Below are 26,820 nucleotides of genomic sequence, written 5' to 3'. Positions count from 1 at the left end.
CTGCATTAGGAACATGAAGTCTTAGCCACTGGACCACCAGAGAAGTTCCAACAGATATTTTTATACCCGTTACAAAAATGTTCTGTGGGCCAGTACGGTTAGGAAATGCTGGGGGAATAGCTCACTGTAGATGGCAAGAGGGTGAATGTTCTGGACCTTTCTTGCCTCTCAGCTCTCACCTGGCACCACGTGTCTTCTCTCTGGTCTAGGGCACTTGCCTTCACCTTTCAGACCCAAACATGCAAAAGCTCACCCTCGCCTCAGCACCTCTGCACTTGCTAGTCCCTCTGCCAGAGATGCTCTTCCCCGATCCTCACATAGCTGGCTTCTTCTGATTATTCATTCAAGTCTTGGTTCAGATGTCACAAATGACCATACTGTTTAACACTTTGTAATAATCTTTAACACTTTTTTTAACTTGTGTATCTGTTCCACCGATTAAAATGGAAAACCATCTATCCTATATGTGGCCATGGCTCTGGTGGCTAGAAAAACATGTGGGACAGTGTAGAAACTCAGTAAATACTGAGTGAGTGAATGAATCAGCATTAAACAGGCTTCTTCCACGTAAGACTTCTCAGGGCCTTTCCTGCATGGATCTGTCCTGGAACTCTCAAATCAGGAAATGTAGTATTCAGGCTTTTCCAAACCTAAATGCTCCCTGGAGCACTGAGTGGAAACTTTTTTGTTGCTTATACTTTTGTAGATACTGTTTCAGGTTGTATAAATGAGTTTATACTTAATGAATTTTTGGTTGTCTGAAGGCTGGTTTAGAGGACTAAGAGAGTCAAGACGACCCGTGAAGCTATAGGTAGGAAGAAGACGTCTAGAAAATGGGAGTGGGGAAGGAGAAGATCTCAGAAGTGGTAGAGGCAAACCTTTTCCCAAAGTTGAATCCCAGTGTTTAGATCATTAGATCTCTCTTAGGATATGTCTTTACATTAAGAACTTGCTCAGCCCAGTTGTACCCAGGGTTGGCCATTACTTGCTTCTGCTGAAGCTTTACTTATAAACAGAAAGGTTACCATCCTGAGTAAAAAGAAAGTTAAACACATACACACAAATGCACATCTTCAATAAATGCTCCAAATGACATCCTAACAGGTAAATTAGAATGTAACTAGCAAGGCTGTTATTTTGAAACTAGCAAGCATCCTCGTCCCCCCACCATTAGGACATTCCTTATCTAACTGTCTCAGTCATTGCCTGCTGATGCATCCATGAAGGGCTGAAGTCAAGGCAGATGGGAAAGTACCAGGGAGATGGTTTTGCCCACTTTCTATCTTCTGGAGAAAAAAATATTGAAATATCCTTGAAAATGTCTTTCTGAACTTCGTAACTGCTTTCGTCTGGTAACAGACGGATGAACTGGGAGATGGGGAGGGCACAGTGGCGGGGAGGAGAGGAAGCTGTTATCCCGGAGATTAAAATAACACCTCATCTTCGTCTTGGGATGAACTGTAAACAGGTTCAATAATTTGCTTGAGAAGTGGTGTTGTTAACTGCTTCTAAATTGGCTTAATAGTTCAGAGAAGAGAAAATGGTCTTTATGGAAATCAGGTCTCAATTAAACTGTGTGCTAGCAGCAGAGTATCATTACTGAGCTTAAAATGCAAGTACCATGAAATGTTTTCTCTGGAAGGAGTTTTAAGAAACCGTTAACAACTTTGGAGAGAGATTGCTCTTTGAACTTAGGGCCTGGAACTTAGGGTGGGTAAGAGAAGTGTACAAGAGATTTTGACTTTTTTGTCTAATCTTTCTGTTCAGCTTGGGTATTTACTATATGTATATGTTACATTTATTAGTTTTCTCTTTAAGGTCAATGTATCAAAAGAATGCATTTCCTTAATTGAGCAGCCTCTCTCCGTTTTGGTATCTGAGGCCAGGGTAGGAAGAAGAGGACCCAGAAAACGTGAGAAGAATCAGAAAAGGCCAGCTGAGGACTCACACAGGAAGAGCAGGGGCCTCTTCACCACTCTGTCCTCTGCGATCTGTCTCCTTGATCCTGGCTTTTTGAGAGAGGATATAACCACTGGGCTACACAATTTAGGACAGATTGCTTTCTTTCTTCTTTAAAAAAAAGTATTTATTTATTTGGCTGCACCAAGTTTTAGTTGTGGCATGAGGGATCTTTAATTGAGGCATGTAGGATGTAGTTTTGGAGAAGGCAATGGCACCCCACTCCTGTGCTCTTGCCTGGAAAATCTCATGGACGCAGAAGCCTGGTGGGCTGCAGTCCATGGGGTCGCTAAGAGTCGGAAAGGACTGAGCGACTTCACTTTCACTTTTCACTTTCATGCATTGGAGAAGGAAATGGCAACCCACTCCAGTGTTCTTGCCTGGAGAATCCCAGGGACGGGGGAGCCTGGTGGGCTGCTGTCTATGGGGTCACACAGGGTCGGACAGGACTAAAGTGCCTTAGCTTAGCTTAGCTTAGGATATAGTTTCCTGACCAGGGATTAAAACCAGCCTCCTTGCAATGGGAGTAGAGAGTCTTAGCCACTGGACCACCAGGGAAATCCCAGGAAAAATTTCTTGAATTGGTTTTTTTGATGAACATACTATGCACTTTGCTAAGAAACAAAGGTATGAAACGTTAGTTCTTGCCCCCTTGGTGTAGCAAATGAGTGCTGAGTCTGAAACTTTTCCAAATCAAGTTGAGGAAGAAGGAGTAAAAAGAGAAACAGAAGGAGAAACAGGAATAGGGGGAGGAGGAGGGGAAACTTTAAAAAAAAGTGAAGTGGTCCTGTTATCCTCAATATCTTTCTGAGATATAACCCTTCAGACTCAGGTCTTCCCAAGTGGTGAGAGCGGTAAAGAATCTCCCTGCCAGTGCAGAAGATGTAAGAGACAGGGGTTCGATCCCTAGGTTGGAAAGATTCCCCTGGAGGAGGTCATGGCAGCCCACTCCAGTATTCTTGCCTGGAGAATCCCATGGACAGAGAAGCCTGGCAGGCTATAGTCCACAGGGTCGCAAAGAGTCAGACACGGCTAAAGTCACTTAGCACGGTGCAGCACAGCCCTTCAGATAGGGTGACCTTTCAGATGCTTGCCATTTTGTCCTTGTAGTCTCTACCTCTTCCCGCCTTTCTTTCTTTTCCTTTCTACTTTCCTCCTCCCTTCCCTCCTTTCCTCCTGTCTTTCAGTAAATGTTTATTGAGCACCCCCTAAGGGGGAGGCGTTGGTGCAACAGAAGATGCAAAGATGAGTAAGACATGGTTCCTATTCTCAAATTGCTCATTAATACAATGAGGTAAGAGGTTGAATGAAGAACCAGTGACGTGCTAGGAGAGCAGTTAATTCTGAGTAAACTGACCAGGAGGCTCTACAGTGGTGGTAGCATTTGAACTAAGGATAGAAGGTGTGAGAAGAACTTTCAGATGGATGATGTTACTCCTATAATAATATGGCAAAAGGGAAATTGTCCATATAGGCCTAATCTAATCACACGAGCCTTTTAAAAGTAAAGGGCTTTATCTAGCTGGTGTCAGAAAGGTACTGCGAGAGATCTGAAGCACAAGGAGGGCCCAACATGCCATTGATGCTTTGCAGAAGGAAGGACAGGAGAAGAGATGAGGGTGGATTAAAAGAGACCCCTGTCTGACAGCCAGCCAGGACACCAGGACCTCAGTCCTGCAGCCCCAAGGTAATATATTCCACCAAAAGCGTGAATGAGCCTGAAGGTTGATTCTTCCCCAGAACAGCACCTTGACTTTGGCCTTGTGAGAACCTAAGTAGAGACCTGAGTGGAGCCCGCCCGGACTTTTGATGTATAGAACAGTGAGATCATAAACAGGTGTTGTTTTAAGCCATTACCTATGTGATACTCATAACCAAGCAATCAAAAGCTCAACAAGAAACATTTTCTACTCAGAGGGGAAAACTTGAGTGCTCAGGGACTTCAGGGGAGAATGAGTAGCTGGGAACCCTGAGGTCCACATGTACATAGGCACTATCCTGGATGTCTACCAAGCTGAGTTTGAGCCAGATCAGGAAACTCATGGAATGTCATGCATGTTGAGGAGTTTGGGCCTTATCTTGAGCACCGCGTTCTACCTCCCTTCTCCCTCCTAGAAGTGAAGTGAAGTGTTAGTCACTCAGTCCTGTCCAACTCTTTGCGACCCCACGGACTGTGGCCCACCAGGCTCCTCTGTCCATGGGATTCTCCAGGCAAGAATACTGGAGTGGGTTACCATTCCCTTCTCCAGGGGGTCTTCCAACCCAGGGACTGAACCCAGGTCTCCTGCACTGTAGGCAGATTCATTCCCTCCTGGAAGCTCTGTCATCTCCTGTCCAACATGGAAATACTTCTCTTACTTGACTAACGTCTGAGAGGTCCAGACAGTTGTTTACGCATCTGTCTTTCTTTTCTTTCCTGTTTAACATCCTCCTGCATCGTTCCTGCTCTTCACTCAGGCACTGTTTCTCTTCAAGTAGGAGTCCTGCCTGGGGACAGCCAGAAGAGGACATAGCTGTAGGGTCAGAGCCTTGACAATGTCCACCAACATCCACCACCAGGCCCTTGTGACGGGACTGGCTGACGGTGACTGGGAGTAGAGTCAACTTTTCCACATGGAAGGAACAGAGTGGATCAGAGCCCGGGTATCGCATATGAGAAGTAAGGGAAGACGTGTTGGCAGCAGGGCTCTGAAAATGATCCAAGGATCCTGTCAGAGAAGTGCTGTCAGTTTAGGCAACGGACAAGGTGAGATGCGTCAGGGCCCCACAGGAAAAGCAGTTTTCCCCAGAGGGCTCAAATGAAGACACTTTGAAGAAATGTCTTTGGCGTATGTGTGGGCAAGGTTAAGGGAATAAAATCAGAGTGTAGGAATGACTCCACATTACCACCTCAAGAAAGGAACCGTTACCACCTCAACCTCAGTGACCTAAGGAATAAGGAATGTGATAGCAACCAGGGCCTGGAGAGAGCTGGAGCCAAGCAGAACAGGCCCCTGGGTGAGAGCGGCGGTCATGGACGCAAGCAACTATCGCCAAAGAGTGAGCTTTGAGGCAAGGAGGGGCAGAGAGAAACACCTGACCTCTCTTTCCTCCCTCATCCCCTAAAGTGCCTCCCCAGCTGACTCATCAGATGCCAGTCGGCAAGGGAGCCCAGGAAGATGTGGTCCAGACGTGTCATCCTCCTGCAGCCCAGAACAGGGCAGAGAAAGGAGGATGGTGGCTCTGGGGGAAAGGTGGGAAAGAAGAACAGGAAACAACACGTTAGGGAAGCAAGTGGCTCATGGGCCTTGCCATGATGTTGACTTTGCCATGGCCAAGATCATCTGTGGGCTCAACCATGATGGCTCTTAACCCTGGGACCCTCGTTATGGCTCTACTCTTGCTGGTGGGATCCAGAGGAGGAGTGATCTGACAGGAGAAAAGATCCCATGAGAACCAAGCCCATGTGCTGGGGACCCAACAGTTCAGGGACACTCTGTGAGTGCAGTCACCTCCCATAAGAGGAGAGGGTTTGGACAATGAACACAGGGGTATCATATGTTCATTGTGGGAGCTTCTAGCCCAGGGACGTTAGGGGCTTCCCAGAGATTGCAGCCTGAACTATTCGGGGTCTACACATTCAGAGTGGTGGGAAACCGTGCTTAGAGTTGTGGGCTGGTCTGACCGCTTGTGCCAGGGCTGTGAGCTTGTGTTTTGGAGGGAGAGGGGCAGCACAGAGACGGCCCGGGGGAAGGATGTGGTTGAGTCCTTCTTTAAGAGCACAGCTTGTTATCTTTTGGGTCAAGAAAATTATAGGGGGTTGATAAATTTACTAGAACAGCAAGAATCACACTGGTGTTGGTTTTTTTTTTTTTTCAGCTTTAAATAAGGATATTCTTTTCCCAAAATATCTTCCTTGGGCTGAGAATGATCCTAGGAAAGTTTCTGACCATCCAAAGACTTTAAAATTAATTCTGGTGAAGAGCCACAGTCAGTACTATTAGTTCAGATGAAGCCCTTAAGTGACCCAAATCCCACTACACTCACTCCAGGCTGCCTGGTCCAGTTTGGACAACACCCTGCTCCCTCTCAGCATTTGGCTCAGAAAGGCTAAGTATTATCTCTCACTTCTAGCCTGATCCCATGCCTTAGCCAGCCCCAGACAAGCTTCAGGGCAAACTTCTCCAGCCCTGAGGAACTTTAAGGACCAGGTCAGCAGTTGCAAACAAAGATAAGGCAGGCTGCGGCACCACGTGAAGGTCCGGGGAAGGTGAGAGGCTCAAGAGAGGATGCTCTCGCCTGGCTGAGTCCAGTCTCCCCACCGTCCAAATGATCCTGTGTGGCCTGGGCCCCTAGCTCTGGGGACACCAGGCCCTCTCCCTCAACCTCAAGCAGCTGGTCAGGACACTTCTTCCCAGGAACACGGCCTGTTTATTCTACCCCTTGGCCCAAGTTTCCTCTTGAGCCCAGAGAAAGCCCCCACAGCGGAGGTCTGGACCCAAACTTGCACAATCAGGCCCTCTTCCCTGGGTCCCCAGGCCAACATGGGGGTGGGAGGCCTGGGTCAGCGTGGCCAGCGGCGAGGGTGGAAGCTGAGCCCAAGACCACGCAACCCTGCGCCATCTGCCGCCTGCCTGAGACCACAGGCGAGACGCGTTTGGAGGCGTCACAGCCCCTGCCGTCCAGGCCCTCTATGGCTCCCCAGGGACTCCTGGGGCCCATGAGCTTGGCATGAAGCCCTCAGCCAGACTTTGGACCCATTAAGTGCAGGCTGGAAAGATGGGTGAGGGGACCGGAGCTGGGAGGAGTTGGCAGCCACCACCAGGCCCTCCCTGGGTTGATGTCCAAAGATGAGCTAAGGGTCAGATGTGACTGACCCTCACAAATGAAGCAGGAGCAACCCACTGTAAGCAAGCAGCCCAGAGCTGGGGATCTCTGGGTACCATCAGCACCTCCATCCTCACCCTGACTGCTGACTCCAGGCCTCAAGGCCCTCCCCCGGGGCAGAGCACCAGGCGCGGGGGTGCTCTCCCGGTTAACAAGCCAGCTTTCAGTATCCTAAACTTGCTTTGTTAGGTTCCGGTCCCCACCACACACACACACACACCCCAGCCCAATTACACACCCCACCCACCATGTTGGTAATCAGTAATCTGGCCAATTACTTTAACTGCCGTTCACCGGGGAGGAAGGGACCCACCCACACACCCGCCGTTGAGAAACTTTCTTTCAGAGCTGTTTCCCTCTGAGTGGGGCTGACACCTGGGTACTCTCCGGGAACTCAGTGTCCCCTCTGCTCCTGATGACTCCCCCACCCCCCCATCCCCTCCACAGGAAACAGAACTCACGGCAAGTTGAGGCGGGGGCAGGCAGAGAGCACTTTCAAGATGCTACAGAGGAGCCTTGAGCCTGTCTCAGCTGAGCGAGGGGTGGTATCTGCACAGAGTCCATTAGAGTCTGTACCTGTGCTATGGGCCACTGTCCTCAACCCTGGGTTCTTGCTGCCCTGCTGTGGGGCCCAGGATGGCATCTTCATCTAGATCTGTCCATCCAAGTCAGTCTCAACCAGCTGGTGCCAGATGGCTTGCTGATACCTGGGTATGTTTGGGGACAACCCAAGTGAGACGATGTCCCCATTGCTGGGGATCAGCACACAGTGAAGCTTTGATCTCAGCTTAATCAGCAGAATATGTTGTACAACTCACGTGGCTGCTCCCTTTTGTCCCATCCTTGAGCCCTGAAAACTCAGATATTTGGCCATAGGACATTGTTTAGAATTTGTTACGATATATCATCTTGGGTAATTGATTTGTGTATTTGAACATATATTTTTAACTGGGTTGCTTGGTCCCTAACCTGGGTTATAGTTTCTGAGAACCCTCTTGTTACCAAGGAAACGTGGCTCCTTCCATTGTTTCCTCCCAGCAGGAAGGCTTTCAAGGGATGGAAGTCAACCCCTGCCTGTACCCGCTGGTAGCATCTCTGATGAGCTGGTCTTCAGATCCTGCCACTTCAGTGAAGGCTGGATGGTAGCCATGACCCTGATGATACTTATAAAGTCCCCTTCGATACTCACACCCGCAGGGTCTGCCACCTCTGTCTCCCTGGGTCCCTACAAGTCACCTGGCCCCTGGTCAGCCCCAAGAGAGCCCCGCTTCTGGGCAGAAGGGAGGGGAGGCTGTGAAAGACCAGGTGCTCTTCTGCTCACAGCTCTCCTGGGGCCTCCTCTGACGTGCCCCCACGTGTCCCACAGGCTGCTGCTATACTGTGTGCACCTCAGGGCCCTTGCCTGGCACCTTGCAGGGCTTTCCCCAGACCACAGACGCTCACACAGCCTCCACAGTTGCCAGCCTCTAAACCACTGGGATGGGACTTTCAGAGACAACATCTCCACAGCCCCCCTCCCTCCAACTCAAGCTCAGCTTGCGGTCTGACTTCAGGTTGGGTGGGGAAAGACCCTGGACACTCCAAGCCCAACCCTGTTGTGGCAGCCACAACTGAGTAAATATGAGTGCTTCTTATGTCTCCCCCTCCACCAGCACCATTTGGTCACTGGATCAGTGTCCCTTACCTGCGCTTCCCCTCCTCAAACAAAAATATCTGCTTTGCTAACTTCAAAGAAAAGCAGAGACATTCCTGACAATGATACTCATCAGAGCAAGATCTGCCTCACTAGTCTATACTGGAACCAGCAGAGGAATCCGTGGGCAGATGTGCGAGTGCACATATGTGCGGGCCTGTGCGTGCAAGGAAGGAGGTTTGTGAAGGGACCTATGAGATAGGAGAAAGCACAGTGATGCGTGGAGGGGAGGACAGAGGAAGATCCAGGTGGACAGAGCCTGGGAGAGCAGAGCGCCTGGCTCAGACGTGCGGATGCTGTGGCTCACTGTGCACGGAACTGAGTCAGCCCGTTCATACAGCCCTCATATGTGCTGAAGGAAATGGACTGCCCAAGGAGAACGGCCTCCTGCGGACTGCGAGAGCCAAGCAGTAGGAGACAGGGGCACAAAGGACAGATCCAGGGCGCATAGATGCAGGTGGCTGTGAAGATGACTGTACTTTAAACGGATGGTAAAGGTAAAATAAGAATATTTTACTATAAGGGTAAGGTAACGCCCGGGCCATGCTCAGGAGAACTGCGAGAGAATAATTCACACTCATTTTTCTGGGGATAACCATGTCATCCTCAGCTCCTCTGGACACCTCCTGTTTAAAGTCCAGGGATATAACAAAGTAAATGTGTATAATGCTAATTGATATACATACATACATGTCTCTAAAGGATAGAGAATCTCTCAGATTGGATTTTTAAAAGTCAGTCTATCTTTTGTTCATAATTAATAGTAACACACAAAATTAAGTTGGCATAGCAATATTAATGTCAGCAATAATGTTATTAATTTACAGTTATTATCAAATAGACTTTTTGTTGTTGTTCAGTCGCCAAGTCATGTCCGACTCTTTCCGACCCCAGGGACTGCAGTACATCAGGCTTCCCTATCCCTCACCATCTCCTGGAGTTTGCCAAAGTTCATGTCCGTTGAATTGGTGATGCCATCCAACCATCTCATCCTCTGACTTTCAAGAAACAAACAAACAAACAAAATACAAAATAACTGAATCTGCATCCCTTTAGCAACATAGTCTTGAAATCCATGATGCAAAATTGACAGAATTACAAGGAAAAATTAATAAAACTACAATTAGAAGAGGAGATTTCCATTTACCTGTTTCAGAAACTCAAAGCTTAAAAAGTCAAACATTGAGTAAGAACATAAATCATAAATTGTTACAATAGAACTTATTATTAAGTCTTGATCAGAAGGTCATGTATAAAACCTTGAACCCCAAACTGGAGAATACACATCTTTTCAAGAACACATGACAAAATAGTCACAAAAGTAGACCATAAACCAAATCTCAAAAAAGACCAACTATTTGTTTTCATGTTCTCTGACCACAATGAAGTAAAACAAAACTTCTAACCAAAAGGTCCTAATGTATCGCACAGGGGACTATATTCAATATCCTGTGATAAACTATAATGGAAAAGAATATTGAAAAAGAATAGAGGCATATAACTGAATCACTTTGCTGTACAGCAGAGATGGGCACAATATCGTAAATCCACTATACCTCAATAAAAAAAAGAAATAAAACAAAACTTCAATTTCAAAAAGATAAACAAAAATCTTTATTTGGCAACATTCAAATGCTCTCTGCAATAATTTATAGGCTGAAGAAAAATAACTATGGTTATGAAAATAATAACTAATAATTAAAACAACACTCATGAAAACTTGTGGGTGCAGTGAAACCTTTCTGTTGGAAAATATATAATTTAAAATATACTGATAATAATGTGGAGAAGGCAATGGCACCCCACTCCAGTGGTCTTGCCTGGAAAATCCCATGGACGGAGGAGCCTGGTGGGCTGCAGTCCATGGAGTCACTAAGAGTCGGGCACGACTGAGCGACTTCACTTTGACTTTCCACTTTCATGCACTGGAAAAGGAAATGGCAACCCACTCCAGTTCTTGCCTGGAGAACCCCAGGGACGGGGGAGCCTGGTGGGCTGCCGTCTATGGGGTCACACAGGGTCGGACACGACTGAATCGACTTAGCAGCAGCAGGTAATAATGTAAGACTGAATGTTAGTGAGATACATATTCAGTTTTAAAAATCAAGAGAACAGGGAAAGCAGAAACATAAAAATAAAAGCAAAAATTAATAGTCTAGAGGCTAACAATAATGGAAAAATTCCAAAGCTGGTTTCTAAGAAGATTACTGAACCTGACAAACTTTAAGGAAAGGAAAATAGGAAGGTTCACTCAGGAAGAAAAAGTGGGGAAAAGTTGGCAGAAACAGCCTTAATGGCAACTAGAGACAGTGTGCTGTTGCTGCTAAGTCGCGTCAGTCGTGTCTGACTCTGTGCGACCCCATAGACGGCAGCCCACCAGGCTCCCCCGTCCCTGGGGTTCTCCAGGCAAGAACTGGAGCGGGTTGCCATTTCCTTCTCCAATGCATGAAAATGGAAAGTCAAAGTGAAGTCACTTCAGTCATGCCCGACTCTTAGTGACTCCATGGACTGCAGCCCACCAGGCTCCTCCGTCCATGGGATTTTCCAGGCAAGAGTGCTGGAGTGGGGTGCCATCGCCTTCTCCAGAGACAGTGTAGATACACTGTCTGATACACTGAAAGAAGAGCACGTCTTCAGGGAAGACAGCTCTCCCTCCCCTTTCCAGCCGGCTGCAGGGCTCATGTCTTATTTATCTTTGTATCTTCAAAGGCTGGCAGCCTGGTACAAAATAGATATTCAGTGGGTTTGTTATATATAATCAAGTGAGTAGGCAGTCCGTGGCCCCAATATTGGAGCAAACAGTCCATGGACAGAGCTCCCAACAACTGTGCAATGTCACTGCTTGTTCTTACTGTCAAATAAAGCACCACAGTTTAGAAACTCCATACTGGAAAATAACAATAGTCAGAGTAAATTAAAGTTATCCTTATAATATTCATCTTCCTTACTTGGAGGAGATTGGTCTGAATAACAGTGAGAAGGGGCAAGGATGCTAGGGGCGGTCTTCATCACCCAGAACACCTGGAGGAGATCATGCCCCATACGTGACCACAAGGCTGCCCCATACGTAACAGCAAGGCTGTTAAGGGGGGGAAGCAGATTGGAAACCCATAGCTCATCATGACATCTGTGTCCAAGCTGCTATGTGGCCAAGAAAGCTGGACTGGCCAGGTGTTCATATCAGTCTCTGAAATCAAAGGAATTGGTCTCAGCTTTCACAAACACCATGCGGGCCAGGAGCGAGAACACTGCCAGGCTGGAATGTTTGTGGCTGAAAATGAAGCACTGCAAGGCTGACATATGCAGGACACCAAAGTTTAGGATCTCAGAAGTTGTAGAGAAGCCTCCTAAGCCCTTCCAAAAATGCCCTTTCCAGGCACTGAGGCCGGAACTGTTCCTTTGTGGTTCTAAGCACATCTTGGCTCTGTCCCTAAGGAGTGTACGTGTGGGTGCTCCAAGTCGCCAAGTTGTGTCTGAATTTTTTGCGACCCCATGACTTGTAGCCCACCAGGCTCCTCTGTCCATGGGATTTCCCAGGCGAGAGTACTGGAGTGCGTTGCCATTCCCTTTTCCAAGGGATCTTCTTGAGCCAGGGATCAAACTCCGTGTCTCCTGCATTGGTGGGCGGATTCTTCACCGTGGAGCCACCAGGAAGGCCCCCTGAGGAGAGGTCACCCTAAGGTTATCAGCCATTGCTAACCCTGAATTCGAGAAGCAGATGCTTTCCTGACATGAAGATTACTAGGGGCGGGTTGGGTGGAGTGAGCTGAAGGCAGGAGGACACGAGGGCACTGGCTGCCTGAGGGGAAAACAGGGAGTTAAAACTGCCTAGTGCCGCGTTCTGCCGGGGCCAGCCCTGAGCACGCAGGAGCTCAGCGAGAGTTCACCAGGAGAATGGGGGTGGAGGAGGAGGAACGTGCTCCGGAAGCCCCAGCGCGGCTGGAAGCCATGTGGCCTCTCTGGGTCCTGGGCCAGAACAAGCGGACCAGCAATCATGGGGTGGAGGGACAGACACAGAGCATCTGGCTTTGCAAATAACAGCTTCCAGGGGAACGGCTTCACGTGAGCACACTGTGGAACCGATGCGAGGATGGAGGAATGCTCCCTACTATCACCCCATCAGTCCGCCCACCATGTCAGCTCCACTCCAAAGTCTTTGAAGGTAAAGCCAGGCAACCCCGAAACAATAATAACCATTTGTAAGACACTTTACCACGTAGAGCGATCGCTCAGATACGTTATCTCCTCTGAGTCTTACAACATCCTCTGGGAGGGTGTATTTAACACTGCTTTTACTTTGCAAAAGAGGAAACTGAGGCTCAGCAAAGATAAGAAACTAGGGACAGAGCTGGGACTTCTCACTCCAGACCCTGGAGGTTTAATGCCTTTTCTTCTCAAAGTGTGGTCCATGGACCAGCAGCATCTGTCCACTCTGGAAGCTTGTTAGAAATAAGAAATTTCAAACCCAGACTTGGTGAATCAGAATCAGCATTTGAACAAGATCCTTAGGTGATTCATATTTTAATATTCACATTAAAGTTTGGGGCATACTATGTTTACCAATGGGCTTCCTAGGTGGCATTAGCAGTAAAGAACACCCCTGCCAATGCAGGAGAGGGAAGAGATGTGGTGGGTTCAATCTCTGGGTGGGGAAGAGCCCATAGAGTAGGAAATGGCAGCCCATTCCAGAATTCTTGCCTGGAGAATGCTGTGGACAGAGGAGCCTGGTGGGCTGCAGTCCATGGGGTTGGACATGACTAAAGTAACTTAGCACACAAGTCCACCATATCAGCCCATTCTCATAAGCACCTGATGGCCCACTTGAGTACTAAGGCCCCCACTCTGGGGGAGTTTCAGTATTTTATAGCTGGAAGGACTTCTCTAAAGCACCTATACCTACTTCATCGTGGTACAGATGATGCTGACACATTCTGAAAGCAAGTCTCTAACAAAACTAAGATGAAAATGCAAAAAAAATCTCTCTTTTGACTCAAAAGGCTTCCATTAAACCTGCCATCTTCTTCTTTCTTTCTTTCTTTCTTTTTTTAAATATTAATTTGGCTGCCCCAGGTCTCAGTTGCAGAACGCAGTATGTCAGTATCCTGACCAGGGATTGATTCCAGGCCCCCTGCACTGGGATTGCGGAATCTTAGCCAGTGGACTACCAGGGAAGCCCCCTATTTCTTGACTTTAAATTTGTTTCCTATTTAGTGCTTATTAATCGGAGTTCTGTTAAAAGAAAAGCAGGTTTTCTTTGCCAACTTATGTTCAATTTAGGCTAATAGTAAATGTCATCCCAATGACAAGAACAGAAGCAATCATGGCCTTTTCTTTGTTCGGTATGTCCTATTTTTTCAGTGTTTTCTACCTATGGTTCAGTCACATGCTAGGCAGCTGTAGAAAACCGGCCTGCTACGAAAGTTTGGTTTTGGATAATCTGAGACAATCACTGAGTTGGTTACAAATATAAATTAGATGTAATAACATGTGGAGAGATACACTTAATAATAATGTGTGGAGAGATATCTATATGTCTACAAGGATGCAGGCTGTGCTAAAAGAGTGTCTGTTTTGTACCAGTTCAGGGCTGTGGCAATTTTCTGGTTAATTTGCTAAGTCAGGAAGGCCAAACCATATCCTTCAGGCCAGTGGTAGATTTTTGAACCTAAATATTCTGGTTTGGCTGTCTTCATTATAAAGTTAACCTGTTACTTGCCAAATCACTGCTTCATTCATGCTCTATTAAGGGGAAAGAAATTCTTATGTGAGTGTGAGCACACATGTTTTAACATGTGATTTACATGGAGCTTGGCTTGGGTCATTTGTTCTTTGAGATATCAACTCAAACATTCGTCCCATAGGAGGTGGGAAATCCAGGGTCCCTCCCAATATGTCTAGGAGTGGATATTGGCCTTAGGTCCCCCTACCCTGACCCCAGCAACTTCGCTCACTTCTGGTTCTAAGTTTGTGCTTCTGTGGGATTTTCTCTACCATGTCTTGCCTCCTGCGGACATCTCCACTCTGTACTTGCATGGATTAGAGTATCAGATTTACTCCATTTTGCTTGATTTCTCCAAAACATCGCTCACCAAGGTCAGTGGATGTAGCTAACTTGCCCTGTGAATGGAAAAGGAACAGAAAGGCTGTTCTTTGCCACACAACAGAATAGCTCCTAATGCTGATTACTAGAATCTGTATCCTTAAAAGTCTTCCAGTATTCTCTTTCCCTACATTCCTGCCATGGGGAACTGTCTTCTACTTGGGCTCAAGCCTCCTACCATGTTGTGGCTCCTTCTTTACCCAACTGCCCTCTAAGCGAAACAGCCCTCACCCACAAACAAGCCTATCTCTCCCCAGTGTCCAATATGCTACAAAGGTCCGTATGGTCAAAGCTATGGTTTTTCTAGTAGTCATGTACGGATGTGAGAGTTGGACAGTAAAGAAGGCTGAGCATTGAAGAAGTGATGCTTTTGAACTGTGATGTTGTAGAAGACTCTTGAGAGTCCCTTGGACTGCAAGGAGATCCAACCAGTCGATCGTGAAGGAAATCAGCCCTGAATATTCTTTGGAAGGACTGATGCTGAAGTTGAAGTACCAGTACTTTGGCCACTTGATGCGAAGAGCCAACTCACTGGAAAAGACCCTGATGCTGGGAATGATTGAAGGTAAGAAGAGACGGGGGCGACAGAGGATGAGATGGTTGGATGGCATCACTGACTCAGTGGACATGAGTTTGAGGAAACTGGGGGAGACAGTGAAGGACAGGGAATCCTGGTGTGCTGCAAAGAGTCAGACACGGCTGAGTGACTGAACAACAACAATAAGCCATCTCATGCAAGGAGAGCCTGCTAAGACTCAAACAGCACATCGTGAGGTTTGTTCAACAAAGGGCCAGAGGATGAATTCTCCCGTGGATATCAGCAACAGCGGGCCCCTTCCTGACACACACACCAACGCCTTCTGTTACAGGATAGATAGATGGATGGCATCCAGGTGCGAGTGCACGTGTGTCAATGTATGTGCAAGCATGGCTGAGAGAATATATATATGCAAGTGTGCATACATGTGACTATGTGTGTATTTGCATAGGTAGAGAGCAGCCCTAGGAATCAGATCAAATGTGATGAGGGAAATGTGTGAAGCATGGGTCTAGACTCATTCTTGGAGAAGGCAATGGCACCTCACTCCAGTACTCTTGCCTGGAAAATCCCATGGATGGAGGAGCCTGGAAGGCTGCAGTCCATGGGGTCACTGAGGGTCGGACACGACTGAGCGACTTCACTTTCACTTTTCACTTTCATGCATTGGAGAAGGAAATGGCAACCCACTCCAGTGTTCTTGTATGGAGAATCCCCATGGACAGGGAAGCCTGGTGGGCTACAGTCCAGGGGGTGTCACAAAGAGTCAGACATGACTGAGCAACTAAGGACAGCACACACAGAGAGACACAAAGGAAATGGACAGAGCCACGGGGAACTGGAAAGACAGAAAGAGTTAGCTAAAACAAGATCGTCTTGGTTCTCAGAGACCTGGGCTCCGTATACCACAAATGCCACTGGAAGAGACAAAGCCAGGAAGACGCTTCTGGTTCTTAGGCATGGAAGACCCTGGGGAGGGTCAGCTGCACAGATCTCTGACGCCACAGGATCCTAAGTGGGGGAGGAGCCTGGCCCTTCTGGAGGAGGAGGAGGAGGGCAAGGATACCTTCTCAGAGCCCAACCTGACTGGGGCTGAGACCTGGGGTTTCCAAGCAAAGCAATGTGAGCCCGCCTATAGCCCCAGAGTTGGAAGGATCTGAGACCCTTGGGATGGGAGGGGATCAGGGTAGGGCTAGCATTTCACCAGCCCCTTCCCCCGTACTGCTCATATTCCCCAGACCTTGGAATCCTCTGAGGGACTGAGGACAATATGTTTAATGTCACTGGGAGAGGCTGGTGAGGCCAGGACACCCCTGGACATATGCTGGTGGCTGGTTCCATCCTGTGTCCAGGCAGATCCCCTAGGCTTGGGTGTAAAGAAACTGCTGGAAGTTTGTGCTCCACTGCTTGCCCCAGGCAGCATTGTCCCAGGGAGTGGCCCCTCCTCTCCTCTCCTCCAGCCCCACAGACTAACCTGGCTTTGCTAGCTGAGACCTAGAGGGCTAGTGTGCACAGGACAGCGTGGAAAGCCTCTCTGAGGAGATGACACCCAGGCCAACAGACAGGCTGAGAATGGGGCTGGCTGTTGGAAGGGGAGGGGCAGGCAGGGGGAATAGAAGTTCTAGGCCCTAAGGCAGAAAAAGAACGTCAACCTTTAGGAACTGAAACAGCCAAGTGCCTGGGCAGTAAGGAGGGCAGAAGATGAAGCTGGGGACATGGGGGAAGTCCAGAATTACTCAGGACCTGCCTTACAGTCTACGGTAGCATTCTGAGTGTGCGGGCGTGTGCGCGCACACACACACGCACACACACTCTCTGAATGGTTTGCGGGGGTGGGGGCGGGGGGAGAGGTGGGGAAAGGCTACTACGGTCTGAATGCTGATTCTTAATGCTCATGGGGACTGAAATGGAGGAGTCCCATGCTGGGAGCAGGGGACTGGTCATGAGGGCAGAGTCCAGGTGGGGAGAGGAGGGTAATTTGAAGACGCTGGGATGGTCATGGCAATTGAGAGAAATGGTGGGATTAGCAGTACACTTTGGAGGCAGGGTTTGCTGGACCTGATGATAATATGGATGTGGAAGGTGAGGAGGAATCAAGGAGCACAGTCCTTGGCAATGAGGAAGCAGAGGTGACATAGGCAACCCTGGGGGGTTAGGTAGCAGGCTCAGAATGACCAGGCGCCTCAGGTAGAAATGTCACGTGGGACCTGCCTCTTGGAAATTGGGCCTCAAAGAGGAGGAAAGGGCCAGTCAGAAATGAGGACTTGCCATCTTGTGGGTGGTCTGTACAGCCATGGAAACGCACGGAGAGGAGCCCCAGGCCAAGTGCAAGGGCACTGGCTTTAGAGTCACTTTGAAGCCACCACCGGGGCAGGAAGAAAATCAGGAGAGCGCCGTGTGGGGAAGCCCGGAGAGGGAAGGGTTTCAGGGTGGGGTAGGCTGAGTTAAAGCAGCCGAGAGAGAGGAAGCCTGTGAGGTGAGAGTCTGGTGAATTTATTATGAATGGTGGCATGGCAGAAGTCAGGCTGGAGGGCGTGGGAAGAGGGGATGGCTGAGGAGGAAGTAGAGGCAAGTGTCATGTCCCCACAACTTACGGCTCTAGGGGAGGCGGTGTGGATCTGGTAGAGGGATGTTGGAAAGACCTGTTCTGCATTCTGGGTGGAAGCCAGAGAATGAAAGTGTGAATGAGATGGGGGTTAGGCCTCCCTCAGGCACCCCTACCTCTTCCAATAGAGTTGAGGAAACCTCTACTCCCGAACGGAGCTTCTCTCGTAGCTCAGTTGATAAAGAATCTGCCTGCAATGCAGGAGACCCCGGTTCGAGGCCTGGGTCAGGAAGATCCCCTGGAGAAGGAAATGGCAACCCACTCCAGTATTCTTGCCTAGAGAATCTCATGGACAGAGGAGCTTGGCAGGCCCCAGTCAATGGGGTCGCAAGAGTCAAACATGATTTAGCGACTATCACCACCTACCCTCGAACCCAGACCTCTGCCTCTCGGGCCCCTCGGGCCCCTCTATGGGCTGCATGGAGAGAAGTGCCAGGACCAGGGTGAAGGAAGCTGGGAGGGGAGGGCCTGCCTCGCGTTGGAAATAGAAAACCAGTGCTGGTAACTGAGTAACTCCTGGAGATGGGGCAAAGGCCCTGGCAGAGCCTGAAGGAGCAAAAATAATCTGTGCCGCTTGGGCGGTGAGGCAGATCAGATGTGGGGGCCAGAGAGGCCTGGCCTGCGGTCCCTCAGCCCCCAGCAGCCCTCCCTGGCATGCAGGGGCGGGCTCTGCTCTTCAGTCTTGCTCTGGCCCGGCCAGAAGCAATGGGTCCTGGCAGGCAGAGCCTCCTCAATTAATGGCCATGCACCAGTGCCCAGGCCAGTGAGCTCGGTCCCCTCTGCCTCACAGCACTGCCTGTTCCGGACCCCAGATGAGAACATCACCCAGACAGACAAGCAGGCAGAGCCCCGCTGAGCCCCAGCCAGGCAGCCGTGGCCTGGACAGCCCCAGCTGCCTGAGGTCAGGGAGGGGTGGCCTCCCACCCTACTTCAGGAGGCAGGCCTCGACCACCCCAGCCTCCCTCAGATCTCCTTGCCCAAGGTCCAAAAGGTTATGCACACACTGCCCCCAACATACCCTCGCACACGCAGCAGATGACAGAGTCCTCAGAGGGAAGGCTGATCTAACAGCATCCATGACTTGCTGGGTGATGGGTGAGTTTTGGGTGCAGAACCTGCTGAATAAGGGTCTGGTCCTTCCCCCTCTTTCAGCACCCCTGTCCTAGCTCACCTTAGGCTCCATCTCTCTGCTTCACTTCCTGTTCCCAGGCTCACTTCTAAGATTGCAGGAAGCAAGAGACACAACTCTCACTGAGCAGATGGTGCCGGAAGATGGAGTGAGACCCCCAGGCCTGCCCCTCTTCCCTCATAGCACACCATCCCCAGGAAAGTGGGACTTTGAGGAGCAGAAGGTGCCAGGCTCCAGAGCACAAGGGTTGGGCCCCTCTCTCCCAGGGAAGGAAAGGAAGGTGAGAATCACTGACCTGAGAAGTTTCCATGAACTCTGGCCATGCTGGAGAAGGGGGAGAGGCCTGCACAAGCGGGCAAAGCACAGCGGAAGGCAGTAACCTCTCCTAGTGGTTTCCTTACCATAAATTTCTAATTGGATCTGGATCCAGTGGTACAAACAGACACACAGGATCTGCCTGAGGAATGAGCAGGGCTGGGAGCCACATGCCACCAGGACTTTAGAGGAATTAGGGGCGCTGGTATCAAGGGACTCAGGCCCTGGTCCCCTGGGGGACTGGTCTCAGCGAGGGGAGGCGTTTTACCCAAGAAGGAACCCAAGGCCAGGCCCATGCCCGCTCCTTCTGACTCCCAGCGCAGGAGTGCCCTCTGTTTACAGACGAACTGTGACTGTGGATAAGAGAGAGAAGGGGTCGTGGTTGATCCTCAGAAACAGCAGGCTCTGTATCCCCCGCTGCTGATTCAGCCATGGCCCCCACCCACCTCACACACCTCCCTCCCAAGCTGATGGGAACAAAGAGGCTGCAAGTTTCCAGTTGTAAAAGTCGGGGAGGAGCGATCAAGAACAAAGATCAAGGCTTCGGATTTTCCATGACACTTGTGCAGGGGCGGGGGCACCGAGCCTTGCTGAACTGTCTGGCTCAGTTCCCATCACCGTGCCCTCTGGGAAGCAGGAAGCTGCCACCTGGGCCTAGGGCAGTGCCAGGCTCACCACCAGCATGGCGCCCTCTGCTGGGGCCATCTGGGTAGGAGGCACACTCACTGCTCTGCAGAGCCTCCTGAACTCTGGGGCCTCAATCCCAAGTCCTCCCAGCTCTCTAAGATCAGACAGCCTCAGAGTTCAGGAGCTCACTGCACCTAGTGGCCCCCTAAACCTGCACCCCTGTGCAGAGGTCAAGTGACAGAGCATAGGAGGCGTGGACTTTGGGTGGGTGGGGTTGAAGGGAATTCATCTGTAGGAGGTCAAAGGGCAGTTGGGCTTCCCTGGTGGCTCAGCTGGTAAAGAATCCGCCCACAGTGCGGGAGACCTGGGTTCAATCCCTGGGTTGGGAAGATCCCCTGGAGAAGGGCATGGCAACCTACTCCAGTATTCTTGTCTGGAGAATCCCATGGACAGAGGGGCCTGGCAGGCTACAGTCCATGGGGTTGCAGAGAGTAAGACACGGCTGAGCGACTAAGCACACAGACTGCAGCTGGGACTGGGCTGCCTCCCATAGTGGGGCCAGTCTCCGTGGCCCCTGCCTCCACTTATACCCGACTCTCCCAGCCTCCAAGCAGTCTGGGACTGGGAGAGGTCCACCCAGTTAAACACATGATGGTATGGCATGGAGCCCTCGTCAACTTTTTAAAAATATCAGATAAACCCATGTATCCAGACAGGGAGCGTCCTCCCTGTACCAAAGTATAGTACCAAAGTACAGAAAGTGGAAAAACAATAAGTAGATTCTGAAACCATTTTGCTAAAAATAATTAGACTTCAAACCACTGCACTTGGATATCTGTATTTAAATAACCAGTGACTGAGATGGTAAAGCATCTGCCTGCAATGCGGGAGACCCAGGTTCAATCCCTGGGTTGGGAAGATCCCCTGGAGAAGGAAATGGCAACCCACTCCAGTACTCTTGCCTGGAATATCCTGTGGACGGAGGAGCCTGGCGGGCTATAATCCATGGGGTTGCAGAGTCGGACACAGCTGAGCAACTTCACTTTCACTTTGAATGTGCTTAGAAGGAAGCATAGAGAAGTAAATGTCCACACTTATGCCCGGGGTCATCTGGATTAGAATTAAAGGAAAGAATTTCGTATTTGAATTTTTATGCTAAGCATGTGTGTGTGTGCTTAGTTGCTCAGACGTGTATGACACTTTCTGACCCCATGGACTGTAGCCTGACAGCCTCTTCTGTCCTTGGGATTCTCCAGGCAAGAATACTGGAGTGGGTTGCCATGCCTTCCTCCAAGGGATCTTCCTAACCCAGGGATCAAACCCAGGTCTCCTGTATTGCAGGCAGATACTTAACCCACCCGAGCCATCAGGGAAGCCCCCGAGTGTGTATAATTTTATAATTAAAAAAAAAGATGAGGGTTGGGGAGGTGGTTTAGAGCAGTCTAAGTATGTAGATAGAGTTGGGCACACGCATAGACATGCCAGGTGTGTGCACACACACACACACTCACACACACACACACACACTCCTGGGCGCATGCTCACACCAAGCACATCTGGCCCACCAAGGAGGGCACACCTGGTAAATCTGGCAAAAACCTGGGTGCACAGCTGGCTCAGGCACACCCCACAGACCCAGGCTCCCCTGGCTTGTGGCTGGCAGGGCCCGAAGCTCTCTCTAGGCACAGATCCCATCCTCTTGCGTCCCCAGCCTCCATTTACTCCACCTCCCCTCCCCGCCCAAGCCCCCCAGGCCTCCAGCATTTCCTGCCAGGTATTCACACAGCAGGACCCTGCCCAGTCAAGGGAGTCAACAAATCCAGGAGAGGAGCGCGTGGCCTGGCCGTGAAGATGGCCTCCCCCTCCTCTGGGGCCCTGGGGCACCCATCTCCAAAACCGGGGCTGTCCCAGGGTTTCCTTTGGATCTCGATTTGATTAAGAAACCACCTGGGTCTCAGCCAGTCCAAATGTGATCCCGATTCTGCCGCTTACATGTTGGGTGATCTTGGACTAAGGTTATTAAAACCGTCTGAGCCTCAGTTTCCTCATTTGTAAAATGGGAATAATAAGGTTAATATCTATGAGACGAAATGCTTCAGAAGACAAGGAAATGATAATCAGGTGTCAGGATCTGGCTCCCTCCAGGGCAGAGAATAGGGCTGTGATCAGGGAAGGACACAAGGACCTCTGAGGTGCTGGCAGTGCTCTAATTCTGGGCTATGGGAACAAGGATGTTTAGTTTAAAATTATTTATTAAACTGTTCATATACGTATATATTTAACAGATGCATGTGATGTTTCATAAAAAGAAAAAGTGTTTTGAAAAGTTTCATATTCAGCATAAATGTAAAATAATATGAGCAAGTATAAGGCCCCATTCTCATTCACACTCTCTGAGGTCAGGGTTAGCTGTGTGGCAAGGGTGACCTAACAAGTAGAGATTTCATTTATAAACCTAGACCAGTGCTGTTTTCTTTGCTAGGGGAGGCCCGGGAGGGCAGAAGTGCCTAAGAGGTGTGGGTTGCTGTAGGTCCACTCAAAACTAGCCCGTTCTTCCCCACGGCTCCTCTCCACCACAGAGGGCTGAGAGCTATGCACACAGCTGCCCAACCAGCTTCCGGGCTGGCATTATCCTCACCCCTGCAAAGTTCCCTGAACCCCAGACAGCCTCCTTTCTTCACCCAGCTGCCACTCCGCATTCCTCAGCAGCATGGCCCCTTCCTTGGTTCCCAGGCCCACCACTTCCTGCTTCACTGGGGTCCTTCCTCGTGCCTGGAAGGTCTGGCCCTCCACTTCCCAGCCTTTCCTGGCCCTGCTCTGAGCTCTCCTAGACAGTGAGGCATTCTCTGCCACCCCACAGCACCTCGGGGCTCCAAGGCCAGTCTGCACAACGGCGTCCCCCCTGTGCTGGCTCTGACTCCAGTAGAAGGCTCCCTCGGGAGAACTGGGCATGGAGGCAGGGCTCCCGCTGCCCTCCCAGGCCAGAGACACCATGCTGGGCCACAGCATCCCAATGGCCCTCAGGCCTGAGCCCACCCTGCCATCAGAGGCCACAGGAATTTCTGTGGGACCCGGCCAGGGCTTCTGCCCGGTGACCGTCAGCTCCCTACCCCCCATCTGACTTGCTCCCTGTCTCTTCCTGACTCGGCTTCTGTTCGACTCTGTGATTTAGTTTGTCTCCCCTCCCTGATTTTCTGTGGGCCTCTGTTTCCTCCATCCTGCCCAGCCAGCACAGGGGCAGCAGGAACCTTCTAACTGCATTGCAGAGGGGTGGGGAGGGGGGCAGCCCCTGGGCTTCTGACCCTGGTCCCCAGCCTAAGCCTTTGCTGGCTCCTCTGGGAGGTCTCCCCACCTCACAGCACCCCCCCACCCCCAACAAGGTGAAGAGAGCCCGAGGGCCTCAGTGGTAGAGCCGAGCTGAAAGGGAAGAGGAAGCTGATGAAACTGGGGTGCAGGCAGATGGAACTTCTGTTGTTAGGGGAATGAAGAGCAACGGGGTGGGGGGCTGTCTGAGGTCTTGTGTAATAAGAGCTAAGAAGGAAGTTGAGTTCTGGAGGAAAACAGAGCCTTGAGTGACGTAAGAGTGGGTTTCTGGGATGAATTCTGATACTACGTTCTTCTCGGGGTCTAACCTCAAGCCTGCCTGCTGCAGAACTAGCTCTTCCCCATCTGTTCCTTTCTTGCACCGTCAGAACCTGTGCAGGGAGTAACGTGAAAGCAGGAACAGGAGGTGCTTGCGAAGGGTAGAGAGAGTCTTTCTCGTCAGCCTGTAAAGCCACCAGGATGTCCCCTCCCCACCCCCAATCACCTGAAGCTCCCCAGTCCTTGGCACAGCCCAGAGACCATGCTGGAGGCAGAGGCCACTCCAAACCATGTAGACAATCCTCCTTTCATGACCTTATTTATTATTCTTTTCCCACCTCTCCACCCCTTCCCCACCAGCTGCTTAAAATATTTTTCAAACAGAAAAATCCAACCACAGCTGGAAACCAACCCTAAAGTTAGTCCAGAACGTGGGAGCTGCCAGGGAAAATTGCCGGAGCTCAGGCGGGGTTGTGGGAGGCAGGGCCTCAGCCACGGAGGCAGCCCGGCTCTCTGGGGGCCCCAGAGGGACAGGAGACCAGGCAAGAGGGCCCTCGGGTCCCATCACCATTCCACACAAGGTCAGTGAAGACTCGCGGTGGCCAGGCCCTGGGCTGGGGCCCTGAAGGGACACAAATCAGCTTAAGTAAAGGGACCTCTCCTTAAGGAGTAACAGGCTTCAGGAGGGGGTAAGGCATAGGCCCTCCAGTGACAACAAGAGCGTACGCTTAGAGAGCGTTTCCTGCGTTCGAGGTCCAGGCCTAAGTACTTTTACAAATGTGGCTCACAGCCCTATCAGGGCTTCCCTGGTGGTCCAGTGACTGAGAACCCACCTGCCAATGCTGGGGACATGGGTTCGATTCCCGGTCTTGGAAGAGTCCACATGCCACAAGGCAGCAAAGCCCGTACGCCCCAGCTACTGAGCCTGCGAGCAGCAACTACTGAACCCTGCACACCCTAGGGCCCACGAGCCACAGCTGCTGAGCCCGAGGGCTGCAGCCACTGAAGGCCTGCTCCACAACAGGAGAAGCCACCACGAGGAGAAGCCTGCTCACTGCAGCTAGAGAAAACCCAGGCGCAGGTGCCAAGACCCAACACGGCCAAATATTTACATGAAATGTTAAAGTCCTATCAGCCCTGTGCAGAAAGTACTGCTGTTCTCCTCATCTTGTAGAGGAGAAAACCGAGGCACACAGAAGTTAGGAAACGTCCACCCACCATAGCACTATAAAGGCTAGAGCCAGAATCTTGGCCCAGGGAGCCAAGAATCCATGCTCTCAGTGCTGTACTCTGCCACCTCTGTACGTGCAAAGGCCAGGCAAGAACCCCATGAGACAGTATAAACAAGCTAACAGGAAAATTCAGAGATGGTCCCCGGCAGAGGGTCAGAATCAAGGAGGGCTTCGTGCAGGAGGTCGCACAAGCACCACTTCTGGAAGGAGAGTGGGGACTTTGGGCCTTTCTCAGTGGCAGGGGCAGAAGGTATAGAGCAGAGAAAGCTGAGGCAAGAGCAGACAGAAACGGGACCCAGGGGACCCAACTCCCAGCATATGACCCCCACCACTCGAGAGGCCACCCCCACCCCTGCCCAGTGCCCAGAGAGAAAGAATGCATAGCTGAACCCAGGCCCGGCCACAGTGACCACGGTCTAGAGTCACCCTCCGTCTCTCCAGCATCCCAGGCTGCGTTCTCGCCTCCCTCTGACACCTCCCATCCAATCCTCTCACCCTTCCTGTTTGTACTGGTCCCCTTGCACACCTGTTCACAAGGGTGGGTGAGAGGCCAAAACTACTAAAAATTCTCTATAACACAAATGTTTGGTGGCATTTAATTTAGACCAAAGTCACCAAGCTATCTTGTGGCCATGCAGCCATGTGGCCTCAAGACCCCAAGAGATAGGGTGGCAGGTCCCTGGGCTGGACACCCCTTCTCTCTGCCTTGCCTCCACTTATCTCTGAGGCCTCTTCCAGTCACGGGGTCTGAGCCTCAGTTTTCTCTCTGGATCTGTTTGGTGTGTTGTGTTTCAGGACTGAAGGCCTCGTGAGCACAGAGTACTCATCTCTCTTCTCCATCCCTAAGGCTTGCCATGGAAAGACCAGCTGGGTGGATGCTCAAGGCTATTTCAAAGCTGGCGGCAGTGGCCAGTCTCCCGCGCGTCTTCCACGTAAGCTTCTAAGAGCTTGTTGATACTGAATCACCATCACCGTAATATCTGATAATAGCTGCCGTTTACTGAATGCTTATTGCCTGATGCACAGTAATCTAGAAATGTCTCATGGATTAGCTCATTTCATCATTTAAACAATGCTACATATGGTTGGATGGCATCACTGACTCAGTGGACGTGAGTCTGAGCAAACTCCAGAGGTGGTGAAGGACAGGGAAGCCTGGTGTGCTGCAGTTAGACACGACTTAGTGACTGAACAATATATCAGGAAGCTGAGGCCCAGAAAGGGTTAAAGGCGGTGCCCAAGGTCACACTCAGGTGCAGGGCTTCATAGGGAGGGAGGGAGAACCCGGAGGGCAATGACTGTGTTTTGTTCCTCATTGTCTCTGCCCCAAGTCCCTGCAAGGCTGGCCGTTACTAGCACAGGAGAAGTGCAAAGACAAACCTGTGAATTCTAAAGAACTGCCTCCTGTCCAGGAATCTGTGAAAACCACCTGCCCCAGGCCCATGCAGTGGAGGGCTCTGAGTCCTTTCTCAGCTCTGGGCCAGCTCGACTTCAGTTGCAAGGACCTACCTGTCCCAAGGTGGGCCTCGCCTGGGTGCACTGAGATCCCAGGATGGGCAGCTGGCTCCTTCTGGTCCCACCAGGCAGGCCAGGCCCGGTCAGTGCCAGGCCTGCTGCTGAGACACTTCAGCTTTGGGTGGACTCCCCTGCTCGGATCCTGGCTCCTCCTGAATCCTTCTGTGGAAGCTGCTGCTGCTGCTGCCAAATCGCTTCAGTCATGTCCGACTCTGCGCGACCCCATAGACGGCAGCCCACCAGGCTCCCCCGTCCCTGGGATTCTCCAGGCAAGAACTCTGGAGTGGGTTGCCATTTCCTTCTCCAATGCAGGAAAGTGAAAAGTGAAAGTGAAGTCGCTCAGTCGTGTCCGATTCCTAGCGACCCCATGGACTGCAGCCTACCAGGCTCCTCCGTCCATGGGATTTTCCAGGCAAGAGTACTGGAGTGGGGTGCCATTGCCTTCTCCTTCTTCTTCTGTGGAAGCAAACAACCCCAAACCTCTGCCGGTGTTAAGGCTGAGCCTCAAGAACCAACGGCCAGGCTCCTGGGCCTCTTGCGCCCCCTGGTGGAAGGAACAAAGTAGTGCCTGTGCCTGCAACTGCTTTGTGAATCCAACCTTCCCTTTTCTCTCCTCCCTCCATCCTCTCTCCTCTCCTCGCCTTCATTCACTCACCCTT

At 50.7% G+C, this 26,820-nt stretch overlaps 1 protein-coding gene across 1 annotated transcript in view; it reads right to left on the bottom strand.

Annotated features, from left to right (window-relative positions):
- The window catches only part of VDR (vitamin D (1,25- dihydroxyvitamin D3) receptor), a 106,593-nt gene extending 80,227 nt beyond the window's left edge, over nucleotides 1-26,366 (bottom strand). Inside the window, exon 1 of the mRNA XM_018047873.1 lies at nucleotides 26,156-26,366. The gene's annotated coding sequence lies outside the window, so the exon portion shown is untranslated. The remainder of the gene's footprint in view (nucleotides 1-26,155) is intronic.

This window comes from Capra hircus, chromosome 5 (genome assembly GCF_001704415.2).
Source record: "Capra hircus breed San Clemente chromosome 5, ASM170441v1, whole genome shotgun sequence".
Classification (NCBI taxonomy): Eukaryota; Metazoa; Chordata; class Mammalia; order Artiodactyla; family Bovidae; genus Capra; species Capra hircus.
Note: the sequence above shows the minus strand (reverse complement) of the source record. Positions and strands in the feature narration are given on the sequence as shown.